This window comes from Rhodnius prolixus, unplaced genomic scaffold (assembly GCF_049639745.1).
Source record: "Rhodnius prolixus isolate KJV_2025 unplaced genomic scaffold, Rpr scaffold_1, whole genome shotgun sequence".
NCBI lineage: Eukaryota > Metazoa > Arthropoda > Insecta > Hemiptera > Reduviidae > Rhodnius > Rhodnius prolixus.
Genome location: NW_027411581.1, coordinates 34,505,631 through 34,526,331, shown reverse-complemented (window position 1 = coordinate 34,526,331; position 20,701 = coordinate 34,505,631). Strand labels below are relative to the sequence as shown.

The window sequence follows — 20,701 nt, the reverse complement described above, 5'->3', positions numbered from 1 at the left end:
ATGCCCTTTCCTGTGATATGCGACACCATATGGGTTAGGATTAATAAAGTTTGTTAAATTTAAATTTAAAATTTAAATTTTAAATTTTTTAAAAAGTACATATTTTAAAATTTTAAAATTAATTCTATGAATAGCTAATAGTGTTATGAATCACTGGGCAAAATATTAATTTGGGACGACAATGGCTTCATTGTTAAAAAAAATTAAGACTAAAGCTCCTTTTCATGGAGAATATATTTTAATAAAATTAAAGTAATAAATAAATTGAAAATAGTAATAATGAATCAATGAATCATAATTAATAATTGTTAAGATTTAAAATATTGATTTTGAAATCATTTTTAGAATTAATAATTATGATTACAGTAATTATTCATATTAATTATAATATATTATTTTAATGAAATTATGCAGTTAATCAAATTATACAAAAATAATTCAATTCAATATCTTTGTTTAAGAACAGTCTTCTTTGGCTGAGATAACAGCCTCTTTAAGTTTGTTTAAGTCGGCAAAGGGCCTTTTGATGGCGTAGGGGGTTCGGTAAAGAGACTGGCAGCTCGTGCCAGTTTGCAACGACCCTATGGAAATCAAATCCAAACTTCACTACAACTTTTTGAGTGGGCAGTAGAAAACATCACCAACATAGACTTTGCATATTCAACCCTGGAAGACTATGTTGAATCTGAATGTTTTTTAAAAAATCGGTTTGCTCAAGCATTGGCTATTAAAGGAACTTAGCAATACCATGCTTTCATTCCCAGAAGTCAATCCAAAATATTGGTTAAAAACGTTTCTACGAAATCAGAAGCTTGCGAAGTTTCAAAATTCCCTGATAAACTAAAATTAGCCGACATATCAGGTTATATCAGTGTAGTCTATAAAGAAACTGGTGGCTTGGATATGTTTTAGAGAAAAATGAAGAACTTGATGAAGTAAAAGTAACTTTTCTTCATCCAGCTGGACCCTCTAAATTATCTCGTATCCAAGAAATGCTGATATTCTTTGGGTCTCAGTAGTGGATGTTTTGATAAAAATTGATCCTGTGACTCTGACAGGAAGAACTTACATATGTCCTTCTAGAAAGTGATGCATATCAAACAAATGAAGCCTTTTCAAGCTTAAAATAATAAAGAGATCCTATTACTTAACAGTATGTTTTACTTTGGACTTATTAGTGGAATTATTATTAGCATTATTATATTAACATGAATTCAGAGTTGAATTAATCGGATTGGAGCTTTAGACTTAATTTTTTTTAACAATGAAGCCATTGTCGTCCCAAATTAATATTTTGCCCAGTGATTCATAACACTATTAGCTATTCATAGAATTAATTTTAAAATTTTAAAATATGTACTTTTAAAAAATTTAAAATTTAAATTTTAAATTTAAATTTAACAAACTTTATTAATCCTAACCCATATGGTGTCGCATATCACAGGAAAGGGCATTATATATGCTATAAAATGACACCAATCCCAAGTCTGTAGCTCACTTAGGAAAGCTTCTACAGTAATTCAAAAACACGGGGTTCCCTGTTTTTCGGCCCATTTTTGGCAACTTTACAGCCCTGTAACTCATAAACCAGTTGACATATCACAGTAAAATTTCATATTTTTCCAAGTCTATACCAATAGTACACATGTGCCAAATTTCAAGAAAATCCGAGATGGTGAGGTTCAGACCCCGTGTTGATTTGACATGGAATGACCCTCTTCTGTCATCCATCGCCATATCATGGATTTTATCAATGATTTCTGGAGTAGTAACCTCAACAGGGCGTCCAGAACGTTCAGCGTCACTTGTGCCCATATGGCCACTCCGAAAATTTTGAAACCACTTATAAACTGTTCTAATCGAAGGTGCAGAGTCACCATAATGTTTATCAAGCTTCTCTTTAGTCACCTCAGGCGTTTTGCCTTTCATAAAGTAGTGTTTAATCAACACACGAAATTCTTTTTCGTTCATTTTTTGAAAATCACTCGACTTCTTCGATTCAAACGAATGCCAAACACAAAGAAATAGACCGATCTGGCTGAAACTTGGTGTGTGTTCTTCCAAGAGATGCTACTAACTAAACATAACCTCGATACGCGCCAGTGGTGCTATCTCTCTGACTTTGCACGGACTTTTCAAACGTCCCTCGTATGTATACAATTGTTTTTTTAAAATTCACGTCTTTTCCAAATATTTGATTTTTGAGAAAAATATGTTGTCCGTCTTAACTACCGCGACCGGTCATTTGACCGGCTGAATATTTTCATTTTATTTACTTATTTTAATATTTTATTTTATTATTATTTTTTTGTAACAGAATTCTCTCGAAAACTCAATTTGATAATGCATTTATCGGATTATTGTTTGCGTGTGGTGCATGTGAGGCAAAAAATGTACGATATTGCCCTTTTCTATGGAACAAAAAATGGGGACGAGCATTCTTCTCAAACACTATGAGCAGAAATGTGTAGACGGAAATTTTGAGGTTCATTCGAGTGGATCAAAGAAATAATCGTTTACAAACCGATAAATTTGCTTTGATTTCTAAATTTTGGAACAAACTCGTTGAGAACAGTCAAAACTGTTCTAACCAAGAGCACATATCTCTTCCAAGGACATTTGTTCCCAACAAAGTCAAGATGCAGATTTACTCAGTTCACGCCAAATAAACCGGACAAATTTGGTATCAAATCTTGGCTAGCGTTCGATGTAATAAAAGGCTTTCCATTTTTGCTTGGGGAGTTGGTCGCTTTGAAATTAGCAGAAATTTATACAGCTCGTGGAAGAAATATAACCGTGGAAAATTTCGGAGATGGCCTCAACAAATAGTTTTCAATATCCTAGACTTAGCAGGGATAAATGCGTGGATTTGGTATAAATAAACTACCAGAAGTGAAATTTCAAGGCAAAATTTGTGTAACCATTGCAAAAGCATGAAAAATATTAGTACACGAACAAATGGTCGGAAAATAGCCAAATAAGGTACTGCAAAGGCAATAAGACTAAAAAATGCTGTCTAAACTGTAAAAAATACGTATGCGGGAAATTTGCAATTGAGAAGTCTATAATTATAAAAAAATGATGCAAAAAAGAGTAAATCTACGAGAATTAATTTTAAACAAAAGAAACTACGCTTTTTCATTGTTAAATAATTAATATCTTTATTCTAAAATAAGAAATTTTAGTGATTTTAAAGTCCGGTCATTTGACTGGTCACCGTAGGAATAGTTATGCATAAATGTCGGCAGGTTTAGTGTTAAGAATTATTAGTTTATTTACAGTTTTCGAGCGGTTTAAATGTTATTATAAATAGTCAAAAGTTGACAAAGTAGCGCTAATAATAATATTAGAGATGTATTTTAGTTGTGCTTGATAAATAATTAAAAATACATATATATTTGAAAATAAACTCTAATAAAAAATTAAAAAAGTTACAGCTTAATTTTGAAACATATTTAAAGAAAAAGGTTCCATTAAAAACGAAATTATTACACTTTGCGAACAGGATCAAAATGAAATAATTAGCTCCCTTGAAACTAAGTCAAATAATTTATTTTTAATTTAAAGTGCGTTTAGCCTAATAAATTAATATGTCTTCATTATGTGGCTAATATAAAAATCTCAGCTTCTATTAAATAAATGAAGATAAAGCGTAAATACTTCAAAAAAAATAAATAAATATTTCGGTGATGATTTCTAGAAACATAAAAAATGATTTACTGCAATAAAAGAGATGAGGAGAGTGGCCTACTTCGTTATTTATCGCTTCCATTTAATAATTTTATTAGTAAATATAGTGTATAATTAGAAAAAGTAATAAAATTCTATATTAATAAGTTTTTCTCCAATAAAATAAAAGTAATTTAAAAAAAGAGGAAACAAAAAAATTACATAACCCACGACCTACACCAATCCAAGAGCACATCCATCCGACATTATAATTCTGGCCACTATTTTTTGAACAGAAAATTTGTTTTTAAAAAACTACTGTCCCACTGATGCGAGTGTAAGGCGTTTTGTCTCACTTTTTTTCCTTATTTCTCTTTCTCAGTCTCGTTCATTCTTTACTAAAACAAATTCTGGATATGTGCCCACTTGTACTCAAGAAAGATGGCGTCTTGGCCAACACTATTCATATAGCTTAAATAAATATCTATCTTGACATATCTACGATGTGAGGAAGTGTCATGTAACCCTGCTAATAAAACTCAAAATAAAAAAAAACTGACAAAAATATCAATCTCAAGAAAATTACGTTTTAAAATACCAAGAAACTTTATATAAGAAATACCTTAGTAACTTGAAGTGAAATTTTAAAAAAATAACCTACAATGTTGCAAAAAAAAAACCTAAATTAACTGTTAACTTAGTTTGTAAATATTTTAAAATAAGGCGGAAAAATTTAAATTGAATTATTTCAAAGCACGAGAATATTTTTAAAATGCCAATTTAATTCAGAAAAATTTAAATATAAAATCTATTTAAACCTAAACCTATAAAAGGGCATTAAAAGTAACCCATAAAGGGCGCAAAGTTTCTTTAAAAACTCGTTCTGATTTACAGCATCATGCTGATTAAAGAGATTTCGAGAAAAATGTAAGATAAAAATAGCCCAAAACTGTTTTCTCTTCAGTATTTATTCTAGTTCACGCTGTAACCATTTTTAAATAACATCGGTGCGGCTAAACGCGTGAATCGATTACATGAATGAAATAAAAATTCGAAATTTTGAGTAGATGGGCCTTTTTGGAGATAAAATAAACTTCTATCGCATTGCACTGAACACTTTTTATTCATTCTATTCTAATAATACATACTCTAATAATATCAGTGATTTTTTTGTAATATTGACATGTTTCGGATCTAAATCCAAGTTTAGAAATTGAACCATCGAGTGTATGTAAAGAATTTAAAAGTTTCTGCGAGATTATTACCACACTCAAAAGAGTGTTTTTGAAAGTTATGATACTATCTCTGAAGATAGAATCAAAATTCTAAATCTCTTAGAATTGCAATTAAATTGGCCAGCAATTTGAATACAAAATTGAATCCTTCAAAAAGCTATAAAATCAAAAAGTTGTGTGCTTAGATAAAACAATCATTACGGATTTAATTGATTACCGTTAATAATCATAACCATTAAAAAAAACACACACACACACAATTTTATCCAAAATTGTATAAATTTTGTGCAAATCAAAGAAAAAAAGAAAAAAATGAATTGTGCACGCCATTGTGCAGGACCTACCCAGTAAACTAAATAGCATGCTGAATAGATTCACTTTCACGCTTATATTTAAATAAATGATATACCTTAAAAAGTCTACTTACTTTCCAATCACCGATTTATTACTATTAAGCCCTTTTATTTCCATTATCTTAAAAAGTAGAAAATGACTAGATCTTTTTGTTTTACTTACTTAATTTTTAGTCAAAATTGTTATAAATAAATACATTTCTCATGGGTACAACAAGGAAACAGATTTATAGATGCTAAATTTAGCGTACTTTGGTTACCGTTTCATTCATGTATTTAAAACACAAACAGCAAAAAGAAGAAGGAAGAAATTATCTTGGGCAGCGACAATAAAATTTTAAACTACTTAAATATACAGTTAAGTTTCCTCAAAATTAGAAATACGGCGTATGGATTAAGCTAAAACGAAATCTCAGCCTTTAAATTAAATAAATGCCAAAAAATGTAAGTAAAAATTGCTGCCCAACCGTTCTCAGACAGGACTTCTCTTTATTTTTGCTTGTAAGAATTAACAGACTAATGTGAAATACACGTTTCATTAATGTTAATTGTAAAAAAAAATAAATAAATAATTTCAAAACAATTTAAAAAGGAAACATTTACAGGAAATCGTAAAATAATGTTAAAACAAGATATTACTTTTAATTTTATCGAACTTAATTTAAATGTGTCCATTATTTCCTTGTTTGTGTACATTCCTATCCAACATCCAATTAGAATAGAACAATAAATACTTATTTGGATCATTTTACTCACTTTCTTTCTCTAATGAAACAGAAACTTTACACCGAGTAAATAGTGGTTATAGATAAGACTGCAGCATTCCATCGAAAAGGCCAAGCTTCACAAGTAGAGAAACAAAAAAAAAGGTTCTTGGAGTAAAATAAAATCTGTATAAAGATTGGGATAAGAATACCTTCGTATTTCCCGTAAATTTATTGTACAGCAAAATGGCGGACGATATTGTAAACAAATGTTTATTACTCACAAATACTTGGTGAGCTGAAGGCGACAAATTTCTAAATAGCGACAATCGATTCGCTTGAATAGAAATAAGGATCGATGCATGAGAAGAACAAAGAGCAAAGAGCCGAAACATCTCTCGTGCCACTCTAACGCGCTACTATTGAGTGATTACGATTCCCTCAATCATTCGGTCATTCCAAACTTGAGGAATTTTGGGTGAAATTTAGAGAGTAAAGAACTCCTGTTAATCCGGTGCCACTTTTTAAACTTCCAAATGGTTTTTTTGCGATTTTTGCGAAAAAAAAAATGCTATAGTGCATTGTATATTGAAAACTGCCATAAGTACAAATTAGAAGTTATAACTATGAGCGAAAAAAGAAAAATATTAATTATTTTTAAGGTATTTTACGTAGTTCTGGCTTAAATACCACTATAAAAACTACGTTTTAGACTGTAAACAAGTTAATGATTTGTTCAGAAGTACAGAAGTCGGTTTATCATCAAAGTCATCAATGGAGAGAGGATCAGCAATGCTGGAGAACACTGCCGTGGCATATCATTTCTGCTGGCTACCTGAAGCCCCTAAATTTCTTTTTAGTATTCGATATGTAAGCATCTCTCTTCAGAAAGGATTAGTAACACAAAAGAAAAATTAGTTTGATGGAACACTTTGTTTGAGAGTAGACTTGGAAAATGAAGTTCGACATCATCCAAAGATGTACACTGGGAGATATTACGATGTGTCCGTGAAGAAGCAGATTTCATCATTTTTGTCATCACTTTTGTCCGCTGCGGATAGCGCCTCTAACACTTCGGCAGATTTCTATCTGGCAAGATTTCGAATAGGATTAAGCACGAAATTCACTTTGTCTATATAAAGTATTGGCATAAGTGAGAGGTATCCAACTAGCATTCCGTCAGAATCAATGAAAACAGTAACCAAAGGTGACTTACGGCAACGAGCTTACCAGTATGAAATTGTTCTCAGTTAGAGTTTCTCGCTACATCATGAGAAAGTATTCGGTGCAACAGTTTGTATACTGCACTGTATAGTGACCACGCCACTGAACCTGAGCGCTTCAATAACTGCAAGAGAGAATATTAATTTCTTGGTTACCGGCGACTTTATCTCCTCTACCTCTCTACATCTTGAATTCTAAACATATAGGCCAATAGCATAAAGAGAAAAATATTCGTTTCTCGGCACGGCAAGAAAAACCCTTTTGATTTTTTTTTTTTTTCATTGTTGCCCTATCCTTCAGACACAACTGGTGCCGTCCATGAAGAGTTATTTTAGAAGTGGTGGATTCAATTTATTTATGAACGAGTACCACTCGAAGGAACCTCTGAGAAAGGGCATTCATTATTAAAGGGCTTTCTAGGTCAATGCCGAAAAATTGAGAACTGTGAAAAATATTTGTAAAAAAAATTGGAACATTTGTACTGTAAAAATTATGTTTACGAGGGTCGTTTGAAAAGTTCGTGCAAAGTCAGAGAGATAGCTCTACTGGCGCGTATCGAGGTTATGTTTAGTTAGTAGCATCTCTTGGAAGAACACACACCAAGTTTCAGCCAGATCGGTCTATTTCTTTGTGTTTGGCATTCGTTTGAATCGAGGAAGTCGAGTGATTTTCTCACGCTTGACCAAAAACGAAATCGTGTGAAGTGTTGCAAGGACAGTTTGCAGCTGTTCCAGAAGAATCCGCAGGACTTTAAGCGTCGTTTCGTCACTGTGGATGAAACATGGATACATCACTATACTCCTGAGGCCAAAGAACAATCTAAACAATGGGTTACCAAGGGGGAATCTGCGCCAAAAAAAGGGCGAAGACCGTTCCTTCGGCCGGAAAGATTATGGCGACTGACTTTTGGGATTCGCAAGGAATAATCCTCATCGACTATATGGAAAAGGGTAAAACTATTAAAGGTGCATATTATTCATCGTTAATGGACCGTTTGAAAACCGAGCTGCAAGAAAAACGCCCACGATTGGCCCACAAAAAAGTCCTTTTCCATCACGACAACGCACCAGCTCACACCTCAGCAGTTGTGGTTGCAAAATTAATGGAAATAGGGTTCCAACTCGTTTCACATCCCCCCTATTCTCCAGACTTGGCTCCCTCGGACTACTATTTGTTCCCCAATATGAAGAAATGGCTGGCGGGAAAAAGATTTTATTCAAACGAGGAGGTGATTGCAGAAACGAATGGCTATTTTTCAGACTTGGACAAATCCTATTATTCGAAAGGTATCAACAAACTAGAGCAGCGTTGGACGAAGTGTATAAGCCTAAAAGGAGACTATGTTGAAAAATAAAAAAGGTTTACCCCAAAAAATTAAGTAGTTTTTATTTTTGCACGGACTTTTCAAACGACCCTCGTAGATCGTTCCCAATCACAAGTTTGGGCGTATTTCTCGTAATAGAATAGACTCGTAATAGACTAACCACATCTAACGTTCCACAAACTGGGAATTTCTTCCATTCCTTACTCTTTCTATTTTTTTTTTATAAGATTCACAGAATAATTCATTATTTTCTACTTGTTGTTCATTCTTTTTGGTGACTGATTCATAGTTTCAATTTTACAATTTTGGAAATGTACTACACAAGTTTGGCTTTTTTTTTAAAGATATAAATATAAGTTTTCTTAATTAAAATTCATAATTTGCAAGATATTTTTAATTCATCTCGTTCAACAAATTATTCTAAACGATTTGAGACCAATACTGTAAGCCCAAACCGCTTAGTACACCAACTACAATTGAAAGGCGGTCAGCCGGGATACTAACCACTATTTTCGAGCTGGAACCACTTCGAGATCAAAATTATTTCATTAAAATTAAATTTAATCCTCTAACTATACGATAGCAGTTAATTTATGTGAACATGGTAGAGTGATTTAAGTGGTATAATAAACAGTTTTCACATCTTAGTTTGAAATCTCGGACTTCTACCTCCTTAAAAAAAGTCTTTTTTCTTTTAATGGCAGAAATGACTTTTCTTCATTTAATATAAGGCTTGGCAATTTAGAAACCGGTTACAGTACAATGACTTTTGCACAAAATAAAATAATAAATAAATAAATAAATAACACTATTTCATTGACAGGGGGGGGGGAATCTTAATTAATTTAAAATTTACGCCAAATAAATTAATTTAATTATTTTTTAATATGTTGCCACAACTAACTAAGTAAACAAATAACTCTTTTAATAAAAAAAATTAAGATTTTTTTTTCCTCTTTCTTTTAATGAAATAATTGAATTAATTATTTAGACGTTACAGGAGATGATATTATATCTTTAAAAATAAAAAGACTACCAAGAAAGAACAAGATATACTACAGGAAAGGAAAGAAAAAAAATCTGTTATCGATTAATTTACGATATAGAATTAATGGTGCAATTTACTTTTATATATGGCCGGGAAGAGCTCTTATAATTATAGGTTAGTGTACTACGTAGGAACTGATCGAGTATATATTAAAAATTAGTATATTATGTTATACTGGAAGAAGGGTTAAAATAAAAAAAAAGTGATAAAGGATAATCACGTGGAGGCGGACGGCAGATCTGGGAAAGCTACTGTACGGGGGATTTAATCTTTATCGCACATTTAGAAAGGTTAAATGGGGGTATTTTTCTTCATGTATGTATACGTTCTGAGTGTTTATGATTTTTAAAGAAGATGAAAAGAAAATTGACAGCCAAGATGTTTACTATGAAGAAGCAGGAAGTTAGTTCTAGAGCGACGATGTAGAGAGGCCCAGTGTAGTTAGCACGCCTGTGTCACCCATAGCAAATTGATACCAATTTTCCTACATCCAAGCCTTTTTTTTTATCTCATTTTTTTCCTTTTTTATGTGTTGGCTACAGAATTCAGAAGTTCTTTCACATGACCATGAGAAGCATCTTATTCCAGACTAACCACATCTAACGTTCCACAAACTGGGAATTTCTTCCATTCCTTACTCTTTCTATTTTTTTTTTATAAGATTCACAGAATAATTCATTATTTTCTACTTGTTGTTCATTCTTTTTGGTGACTGATTCATAGTTTCAATGGGATTGAAAAAATAACTGCCATTTCAGTCTAGAAATATTTATTTTGCCGAGCTTTCGACCTAGGGACTAGGTCATCTTCAGGGCTAGTTTAGAAAGTAATACAGTGGAACCTCGCATAACGAGCACCTCGCTTAACGAGTAATTCGCATAACGAGTAAAACAAATTGATTCTTATAGCGTGCGATGTTTCGCATAACGATAGTTTTCTAATGACATTTCGCTGACTGTGCAGTTTTCGCTGACTCATCGAAAACTGCGCATTCTTCGATTAGTCATTCCTGTTTACGCATATGCGTTTCATATTCTCCACGTATCTAATGCACTGATACAGTCGAAATAAATGTTATAAAAAAAAATGTTATCAATATTCTTTTTGCATGGAACCAATTATCCCCTTTTATTTTAATTTAAATGAAAAAAATTGTTTCGCTTAACGAGTATTTCGCTTAACGAGTAAGGTTCTGGAACGAATTATGCTCGTTAAGCGAGGTTCGACTGTACTATTACATTTCAGGGTTGGTGTGTCTTCTGTCTTGTCTGTTCATGGACACACCAACCCTGAAATGTAATAGTATTACTTTGTAAACTAGCCCTGAAGATGACCTAGTCCCTAGGTCGAAAGCTCGGCAAAATAAATTTTTCTAGACTGAAATGGCAGTTATTTTTTCAATCCCATTATTTTCTACGTATATACTTAAAAAATTATTTACTTATTAAATCAACAACTTTTCCTAATTAATCATTTGAAATATATAATCACCAGATTATTAATTTAAATTTAATTCTAATTTAAACATGTTTTATCACCTAATAAATTAATAATACAAATAATAATGAAAGAGAGACAAGGGATTAAGAGGTTAGCGGGTTCGAATCCAACTGCTGGCCCTTAGATTTTCTCTTCCAATAAGCTTACACCTCAATGCCAGTGATTGATAGTGTTGTCTGTAAAGAGATAAAACTGTCCGGAGGCCGGCAGTGCACTGAAAAAAGCTGCGGGCGCCAATAACCGCGTTGACGCGCCTTAAATCGTTAAAAAATAAAAATAATAATAAAATAAAATATTTTAACTTCTTCAAATAACATAAAAATACTATATTATATTTAAGTATAATCTTCGACCGCCAAAACTTAGAAATTGAACTTCTACGCAAGTATGTACAATCATCTTCCGAAATAACCAATATCTACGCAGTAAGCCTGCAAGTTCTTGATAAATGAACGGAATAATTTAAGTTTAGAAACGAAGGAGGGATCGATCTGTTATAGAGATTTAAGTCAAAATCAGTTAACCAAAAATTATGTATTATTTATGATTTGTATTTTCGCAATATTCTTGCAAATAACTCCGTTTGTTTGTTTTTCCCACATTAAATAAACGTTTAGTGATTCTTTCAAGAAAATCGATTCACTTAGAAATACTGAGCTGAAGAGGATTTCTATTTCACAATTGGTGGTTGAACATGCTCCGATTACCAGCACTCACTTAGAAAACATAGTTTTTGTACAAATTTAAAAACATATTCTGTACAATTTGCGAAAATATTTCAACAAAAAATTCGACCAATCATCCAACCAAAGAGAATATTTCTGCTTACAATCAAATTAATAAGGAGAACTAAAACAAAAAGAAAACTATGCTATTCACATCCTACAACCTCAAATCCCACAACAAAGTTGCTATAGAAGCCAACAACACAGTCTTAGCAAAAGGAAAAATATTTTCAATAATCGTTAAGTTAGAACTTCTCAATTCTTCGAAACATTTTTTTAAATTACTAAACAATAAATCATAAATGTTGCTTTGAACAACCAAAGAATCGATTAAGAAATAAAGGGAAAAATTGCGTAGACAATCAACAATCTTAGCAATAGTTTTGTAAAGGCATTATCCAATTTTTTCGAGGATATGAAGAACCTTCTCCGATACTAGGCAATCAAGTTCTAAAAATAAGTATTTCATTAACCAAATAATAACATCAACATTAGCGAAGGACAATTAAACAATTGTGAAATTTAGACTTAAAATAAGTAAAAAAAAGGAATAAAATGAATTAATTTTTTGGACCAATACCAATTCTTTGTCATTGCTTAAGCCTAATTTCATCATTGTTTACTGCACACCAATTTTACACCTTATTATAAAATAGTTTTTTTTTCTTTTAGAAATCATTGGTAAAGATATCTGTATTTTAATTTTTCAAGCGGTGTGACGCCATTAAAATGATGCCACTTAAATTAAAAGTAATAAGCGCGAAATATTTCATTATACGGATCAATTTAAATTAAAAACTGCTTTCATTTGTAAAGTACTCAAGATTTTTTTAATTAATTGCTACCTGGTCGCCATGTGAAATGAAAAATAGTGAAATAAGTTCAGTCTACGAAATAAAGCCAACAATGCTAATTGCAACAGAAGTGAACCTATCCTATACAGTTTTAAATTCTTTAAAATAATTTAAATGCCAAAAAAATAAATAACTTTAAAAATAAAACTAAACAAAGCGTAAAACAAAATAAATCTAAAGCTAATAACGCATTTAATGGACTTTAAAATGTTATCTATCTACATAAGAACTTTAAAACTGAGCAAATGCATTAAAAGTAATATTTTTCTATAACAAGCTATAAAACATTTATACTCCAAAACAAACAACTTCAACATAATCCTGGTATAGCTTTTTATATAAATATAATATAAACAAAAATCTGGTTTTTTGGTAGAATATTTAAATTCTTCTCGCCCTTTATAATACATCAATGAAATTATTTATTTAAAAAAAAAGCCGTCTAACAAAAATTTAATCCGTTTTCCCTAAGTTTATGGATTAAATGAAAATCTAAAGTTTTATAAAGAGTTGATTTCAACTTTTGTAAAGAATTTTTTTTTGTTTTTGTTATACGAGGTGTGTTCAAAAAGTAACGGGAATTTTTAAATTTCGCGGGTTTGGAGAGTCTGATTGTAAAATTTTTTTTTTTTATTGTGTTGGTACACATGCCCCTGAAGTACGATAAAATTTTTAGTAATATTCATTGTTTACTTCTTAAGTGGCAGCCGTTAAGGTTAGACGTGTTTTTCGAGCTTGGCGATTTTTTTTTGTTAAAAAAAATGGATCAAAGAATTTGTATTAAATTTTGCGTAAAAAATGAAATAAAGTGTGTGAAATGTTAATAAAGGCATATGGTGAGTCTGCTATGAGTAAAACAAGGATTTACGAGTGGTATAAGCGTTTCCAAGATGGCCGCGAAAACGTTGAAGATGACGAACGACCTGGACGTCCAAGCACATCAACAACCGATGAAAACGTGAAAAAAGTGAAAGAAATGGTTATGAACGATCGCCGAATCACAATCAGAGAAGTCGCTGATGATGTTGCCATATCAATTGGCTCATGCCATGAAATTTTTTCGGATGTTTTGGGTATGAAACGTGTGGCAGCAAAATTTGTTCCAAAATTGTTGAATTTCGAACAAAAACAGCGGAGAATGGAAGTTGCTCAAGAGTCACTCAATGAAGTCGACAACGATGCGGATCTACTGAAACGTGTTATAACAGGTGACGAAACATGGGTTTACGGATATGATGTCGAAACTAAGGCTCAATCGTCCCAGTGGAGGCATTCTGGATCGCCAAGACCGAACAAGGCTCGACAAGTGCGGTCGAATGTGAAGGTTATGCTCACTGTGTTCTTCGATTTTAATGGCATAGTACATCATGAATTCTTGCCACAAGGTCAAACAATCAATAAGGAGTACTACCTACAAGTTCAACGCCGTTTGCGTGAAGCAATCCGAAAAAAACGCCCGGATTTGTGGCAAAACAATTCATGGATTTTGCACCACGATAATGCACCTGCTCACACTTCATTGCTTGTTCGTGAATTTTTGGCCAAAAACAAAACTTTAACGATGCCCCAGCCTCCATATTCGCCAGACATGGCTCCATGTGACTTTTTTCTATTTCCAAACATAAAGAGAACATTAAAAGGCCGTCGTTTTACAAGCATAGATGACATTAAAAGCGAATCGCTGAAAGAGCTGAAAGCTATCACAAAGATCGAGTTTCAGAAGTGTTTCGAGGATTGGAAAAAGCGCTGGCACAAGTGTATTGTATGCGAAGGGGACTACTTTGAAGGCGACAATATTAATGTAGATGAATAAATAAATATTTTTTTCAAAAAACGAAAATTCCCGTTACTTTTTGAACACACCTCGTATAGGTTTAATGAGGAGAAACGAATCCGAACAATGTTTGTGCTTGTTTTCTTGCTCTTTTTACGCGGTTTGTATTTTTTGGAGGTGCCAAATTTTTTCCTCAACAAAACTGCCAACGAATTGAAATGGAGATAAATTAGTGCACGAGAAAATGTATTAATTTCAATTTAATGGACTTCTACAGAAGAAGTAATATTGAATTATCTAACATTTTTCTCCCCTCAATATGGCTGGTTTCTCGATCCTGCTAGTTTATTTTGAATTTTGTTTAGTTGTTAAAGATGTTGAAAGGTTTTTTTAAAGCCATTAGCCAAATGTTTCGGCAGGATGTGAGAGATAAAAACAAAAATTGGACAATCTACCGGCAAAGCCGGTGGCGGAATCTTTTACTTATGCATTAGATAGAAAATTATTTCGTGTTGTTTACTTTACTTTTTTTTAGACTGAAGATTAGTTTTAAAAATTAGATAAATGGTGAGTATGGTCAAGGTTAGATTTTTGGAACACATAAATCTCTGGATTGGTGAATTTCGATCGAGTAACTCTTCATTCTGAATCTGAGGCTTATTTGCGCTGCACTACTTGAAACATCTGAATTCTACATTATTTTCAAACACCCACGTTATAAAACTTTTATCGATTAAAGTATGTACTATTACATTTATTTTTTATGTTAGTTTTCTTTTTAATAATAATGAAGCTGGATGAGGGGGAGTTATTTTGGTTTATTGAACACTGTCAGAGGAATGACGATATGAGTAGAATATTTTTGAGCTTTAATAGGAGTGTAGAGGAAGTATAATGTGTGGAGGATGGAAAGAGAAGAGTGAAGAGCAAGTGAGTAGGTGGGCTAGAAGAGGAGGGAGGAGAAAGAGATGGAAGCAGTCTGGAGATGAGGAGTGAAGAGGGATGCTGTGTTGGTTGTTTGGAAGTTGAAGAGAGCACGGCGAATGGAGGAGTGTAGCATTGACGGTAGCAGAGTATATAGTGTGCTAGAGGATGGAAGCTGAAGAGATCCTTTGGAAGGGTGAGACACGCCAGAGAGCCAGCAGCCACTATATTGATCTGAATGCTTCTCTTATACTCTCCCCTGCTTACTACCTCTTCCAGCTCCTCTACCGCTTATATTCTGTCTGTAATTTAAGTCAGAGATACCAACCAGAAGAGAAGAAGAAGTAGAAGAAAGAGCCATATAGAAATGCAAACCAAACAAGAAATGCGTTTTGCAATTTCTTTTATTTATTCGGCCAAAAAAAGAGAAAAGAACTGCAAAAATAAATAAAATAAAAAAGCAAGTAGAGTGTGCGCACAATTCAATGAGCGAACAGGCACAGTGGTTCCTGGTGTGAGCGGATGGCCTTTCGCGTACTATAGGCTTTAGCCTCAACAGAAAGATGGCCCATCTCCAAAAATCAAGGAAGTAAATTTCACCGTCCAACAACAAATGACACCAATTACCTGTTTGAAACAGTCTTCAACCTCTAACTACATCCTATATCTTCAGGCATTTCAGCTTTAGCACTAACGCTAACTGAAGAAACAATACCAACTATAATAATTCATTAAACCAACCAGAATAATTTACATAGACTTATATTATGTTCACATTTCATCCGTTGATGATAGCAAAAAAAAAAATGGCCGATATTTAATTAAAGATCGTGGACGAACAAGAAGCACATTTACAAATATCCGCGCATTACTTTTTACCCACTAACTCAGCATCTTCGCAACAAATAATTACTCGTACGTACCAACGGTTTTTTAGTTTAATAAAATATATATGTATGTGTTTTATAATACTGTTAACCCGCTTACCGCCGCAAAAAGATTAGGGTTTGTCCAGGGCGTTTTTTTTTTTTTTTACGCAATTTGAAAATTAATACCATAAAACATTCAATAAACATCGTCTCCTCCCCCTTGCTTCATTTACAATAAAGCATTGCGTCGTTTGAGACAAGCTGGACTATACATTACACTCCACTGGCTATCAAGTAGTGGTCCCATAGAATGGCAAGCTGGGGTTTCAAATATTTAGTTGGCCGCTCTTCAGATAAATATAACTTAACTTATCATCGTTTTGGACTTTTTAAAAAATTTAATCTCAATTTATAATTTATTTTAATATTAGCAATATTTATTTAAGTTTAATTTTTCAGAAATAAAGTTGTATTTAAAAGCGACATAGTGTTACTTTTGAGCAAATTTACGATGTTCACTAATAGCCAAACGTTTCTGAAGCCTGCCAAGTCAAATATTTGTCTTAATGGCAAAAATAAAGACTTTCAACTACTTTAATAAACGAATCTGATTGGAAGAGTTAACATAATAAACATTATCTTTATTATTAATTCATTTTATTTTAATTATGTTAAAATTCAAAACTAAAGAAACAAAAGTCGCCGGTAGCAATTTTCTACATCAAAATGCTCGAGGCTATTGATCTTTATGGTTATTTATTTTTTTAATCCAAAATCTTCACTTTTTCTTGTAATATTCAGGGAATTTCAAATTTATTTAGGCACTTTTCATAATTTCCTACTTCGCAATCATCCAACTTAAAAAAATATATTTACATAGTATTGAAAAAGTTATTGAGTCTTCTTTGAAAATTTAGTAATGAAATGAATTAATGAATCTTTGATGGTGGATGAAAATAAGTTAGCGACAGAAATATAAAAATCGCGCTTGTTTTGACGGATGAAATTAAGTATATATTTAATAAATTATAAAAGTTGGTTTATTTTTATAACCTACTAACTTATATTTATTTACTGTCTGCCTACTTATTTTATTACTAAATACTTTTTCTTCATTTTGGGCATAATAGTAACTTGGGTTAACTAAATTATTCGAAAGCAGTGGACAATATCCAACTTGGGACCGTTTACGTCTTCATCTAATGGGTAAGACTTCAGATAGTTAATACTTTAAAACCATTTTCAGAAAAATAAAAAGATCTAAATTATCTGCTTTTTGCCTTTCGGAACTGATTATTGTAAAGAGAAAAGAAACTTAATGCTACTTAAACTAAGGCTTATTTTGCGATTAATTAGGTATCCGGGGATAAATAGCTTGGCTAAATCCTAACAGCCATGCCTTAAATTGGGAATCAAATCAGTTTTGCTTTGTAAACTTAGCGTTGAGAAGTCTACTAGACCAGGAGTGAGCAACCTTTTTAATCAATGGGCCAATTTAAATTTAATTTTTTTTTTGGCGGGCCGCACATAGATCAACTCTTATTAATAATTTACGAAACTTCGTACGAAACGCATCGCGTCCGTATTGCATGCTTGAACAAGTCACCGACAAGTGTGTATCTCGTCACAAAAAAAATCGCGCAGACGCGCCGCGTTCGTATTGCATGTTTAAAAACGTCGTCGACAAGTAACTAGCCATAAAAAAATATGTAGGTTTAGTATGTACGACCATTTTATTATAATTAATTTTATAACAATATATTGATGGGAGAAAGTCGATAAAATAAGTTCAATTTTAGAAATGCTTGGCGGGCCGCGTGTTGCTCATCCTTGTACTAGACCATGGACGCTTGTTGCTTGCATTTGAATACAGCCAGAAAAGTTACATTGGAAAATTTAAAAATTATGCGGAACTATTCAGTATCTAGTTGGAAAAAATAAAAAAAGAAATTCAAGAAAATACTAAAGCTCCATAAATGAATAAATGTAAAATAATAGGCAGTAAGTTAGATTTCATTTTGCGTTTGATCCTAAAAATATATCAGTAAGTAACTTTAAATGTTTCTAAGATTGCTCTCTTCCATTACTCAACTAAACACTTACTGTAAATTATTTACTCAACATAACTACATAAATCTCCAAATAAATTTGAAAAGAATAATAAAAGAAAAATCAAAACAGAGATTTGAGATTCAATTAAGACTAACAAAAAAAAACGGAAATTAAATTTTATTACTATTCAATACATAAAAGTTAAGATATTTATGCAAACAAAATGAAAGAGAACGATGGTTTCAACGAGCGGATCAATTCAACATACGGACCTCTTAACCTATACTAAATCACTTCCACCCACTGCCAACGCAATAATGCAAATATTATACCGAAAAGGCTACTTTTTATTTTGTTTCTATATAGTTATCTTTAAAGCCTTAAACCTTAACGTTTTATAACAAAATATTTGGGGACAAACTTTTAAAATTTATTAAAAAAACAAATCTGTATTGTTCTTAAAAAAAAACTATCATTGGAAAAAAAATGTCCAAAAAACTTGAATAAAGCAAATAAAAAAAAATAATAAAACTTAAATTTAATGGTTTAATAAAATAAGAAAGTGAAAGGAGCAAAAACTGCATTGAATGTTGTAAACCAGCTTGTCTATTTAAATAGTACGGGGAAAAGAAAAGGTGTAAATCAGTTTGAAAGGTCTTTTTAGGACATTGAGCAAAGGAGTTTTGATGTGGGATGTTTGTGGACTTCTAATCTGAAAGTAAGGCTGTATAGATTGAGTGTATAGGCTGTAAAACTGTAATGACTACTATAAACGCGGTAGCAAAAGCCCTGTATAGAAGTAGTATTGGGGAAAAGCCCCACAGAGGAGACTGGGTGATATAAAGGAAGAGACTCCCCTAGCCAGCCACACGTCGGCAACACTTACCCGCCAACCATCGCTGTCTAAGCCGGCCAACTATCTGCCGCTTTTACCTTAAACTCAACTACCCTTCCAAACGCGTTCTTTTTTAAAATTCTTTAAATATTTTCTTTTATTATTATGAAAAATTAAACAATTATAAAAAAAAAATTCCCAACTTTTTTATTTATATATTTAAAAAAAAAAAAAATACAAAAAGAAAAAAAGAATACGTTTTTGCTTGGCTTAATGAGAAACAGACAGGGGTTCACATTACCTAACGAAGGAAAGCAGAAAAAATGTCTCTTTACCTTAGAATTAGTGTCAATCAAATTTGGACATGACGCTCATTTAGTATATCCAGATTTCACAATTACTTTAGCCTAACAATTAACTCAAAAAAAACTTTAATTAATGTAATTTAATTAAGACAAATTATTTTTATTTAAAGAAAAGTAGGTAATTAATTAATTACCCTGACAGAAAAATGTTGGACAAGTATTTTTTTTATTTAATTTTTTTTTTACCCGAATTAATTTAATTAAATAATATTACGCATTTTTACGCGAATTACTTTTATCTTTTTTATTTTTACTTATTTATAGCAAAAATATTGGATTTCTTAAACAAATCATGCTACTCTAATTCTTCTATATATTTTTTTCTATTTTGAATTTCATTAAATATAATAATCGTTTCTAAGTCTATAAGTTACTTTCCATGCCAAAAGGATTACAGAATATTTTACTGGACAAATTCCTAACGGGCACGTGACTATTCATTTAAACTATACCATTAAGCCAAAAATTTAAACGAAACACGGATATATTCCATGGATGAAATCATAAAAAAGGGTACTAGTTGGTTCCCTAAAAATTATTTTGTTTAAAATATAACTGGTTTATTTTTTGTTGAATAGAATACTTTGAATGCAGCAAATAAGTGTTTGCTTATTTTTTTTAAGATAAAGAACTAAAGCACTTTTTTTATTTCTGAACACATTTTGTTAAGTTCTACGCGGTGTTATTTACTGAGAAACTACAGCAGCGAACATCATTTGCGAGATGAGAGTAAAAAGGAATGCAATTTCTCATTCGAATTAAATCCTATCTAGAGAAATTAGAAGAGCACGAGGATCATATTTATTCATCCAATTAAATAGTGCAATTTAAAAGATTTTAAATTTCTACTGGATTGAATGCGCGACTTAACATGAATTGATTGGTAAAGTTTGTATCATTGTTTAGGTTCAGAACCTTCCGATTTCCATTAATCATGAAAAGTCCCAAAAAATATGATTTTTTATTAGGCCCTATAAAAGAACCGCCCTTATTTTTGCCATGGGTAATTAAAAGACTAAAAATGTGGATTTTTAAAATGTAGTTATCGTTTTGTATCTTTAGAATAACAATTTCAATAATTAACAATAAGGATTCCTTTCGATGACATTCAACAGAGAGCAACTGCCTAAACAAAATGTTCAATGTAAGGTAAAAGAGTGAATGACTTTGAAGCAACGAGAATGCCGAGGAAGAATGGCAATGATAATATCACCGTATTCATAAACATTTTAATGATAACATAAAG

At 31.9% G+C, this 20,701-nt stretch overlaps 1 protein-coding gene across 4 annotated transcripts in view; it reads right to left on the bottom strand.

The window, feature by feature from the left end:
- exd (PBX homeobox extradenticle) overlaps window positions 1–20,701 on the bottom strand; it is a 620,888-nt gene that overhangs the window by 598,746 nt on the left and 1,441 nt on the right. The window lies entirely within an intron of this gene.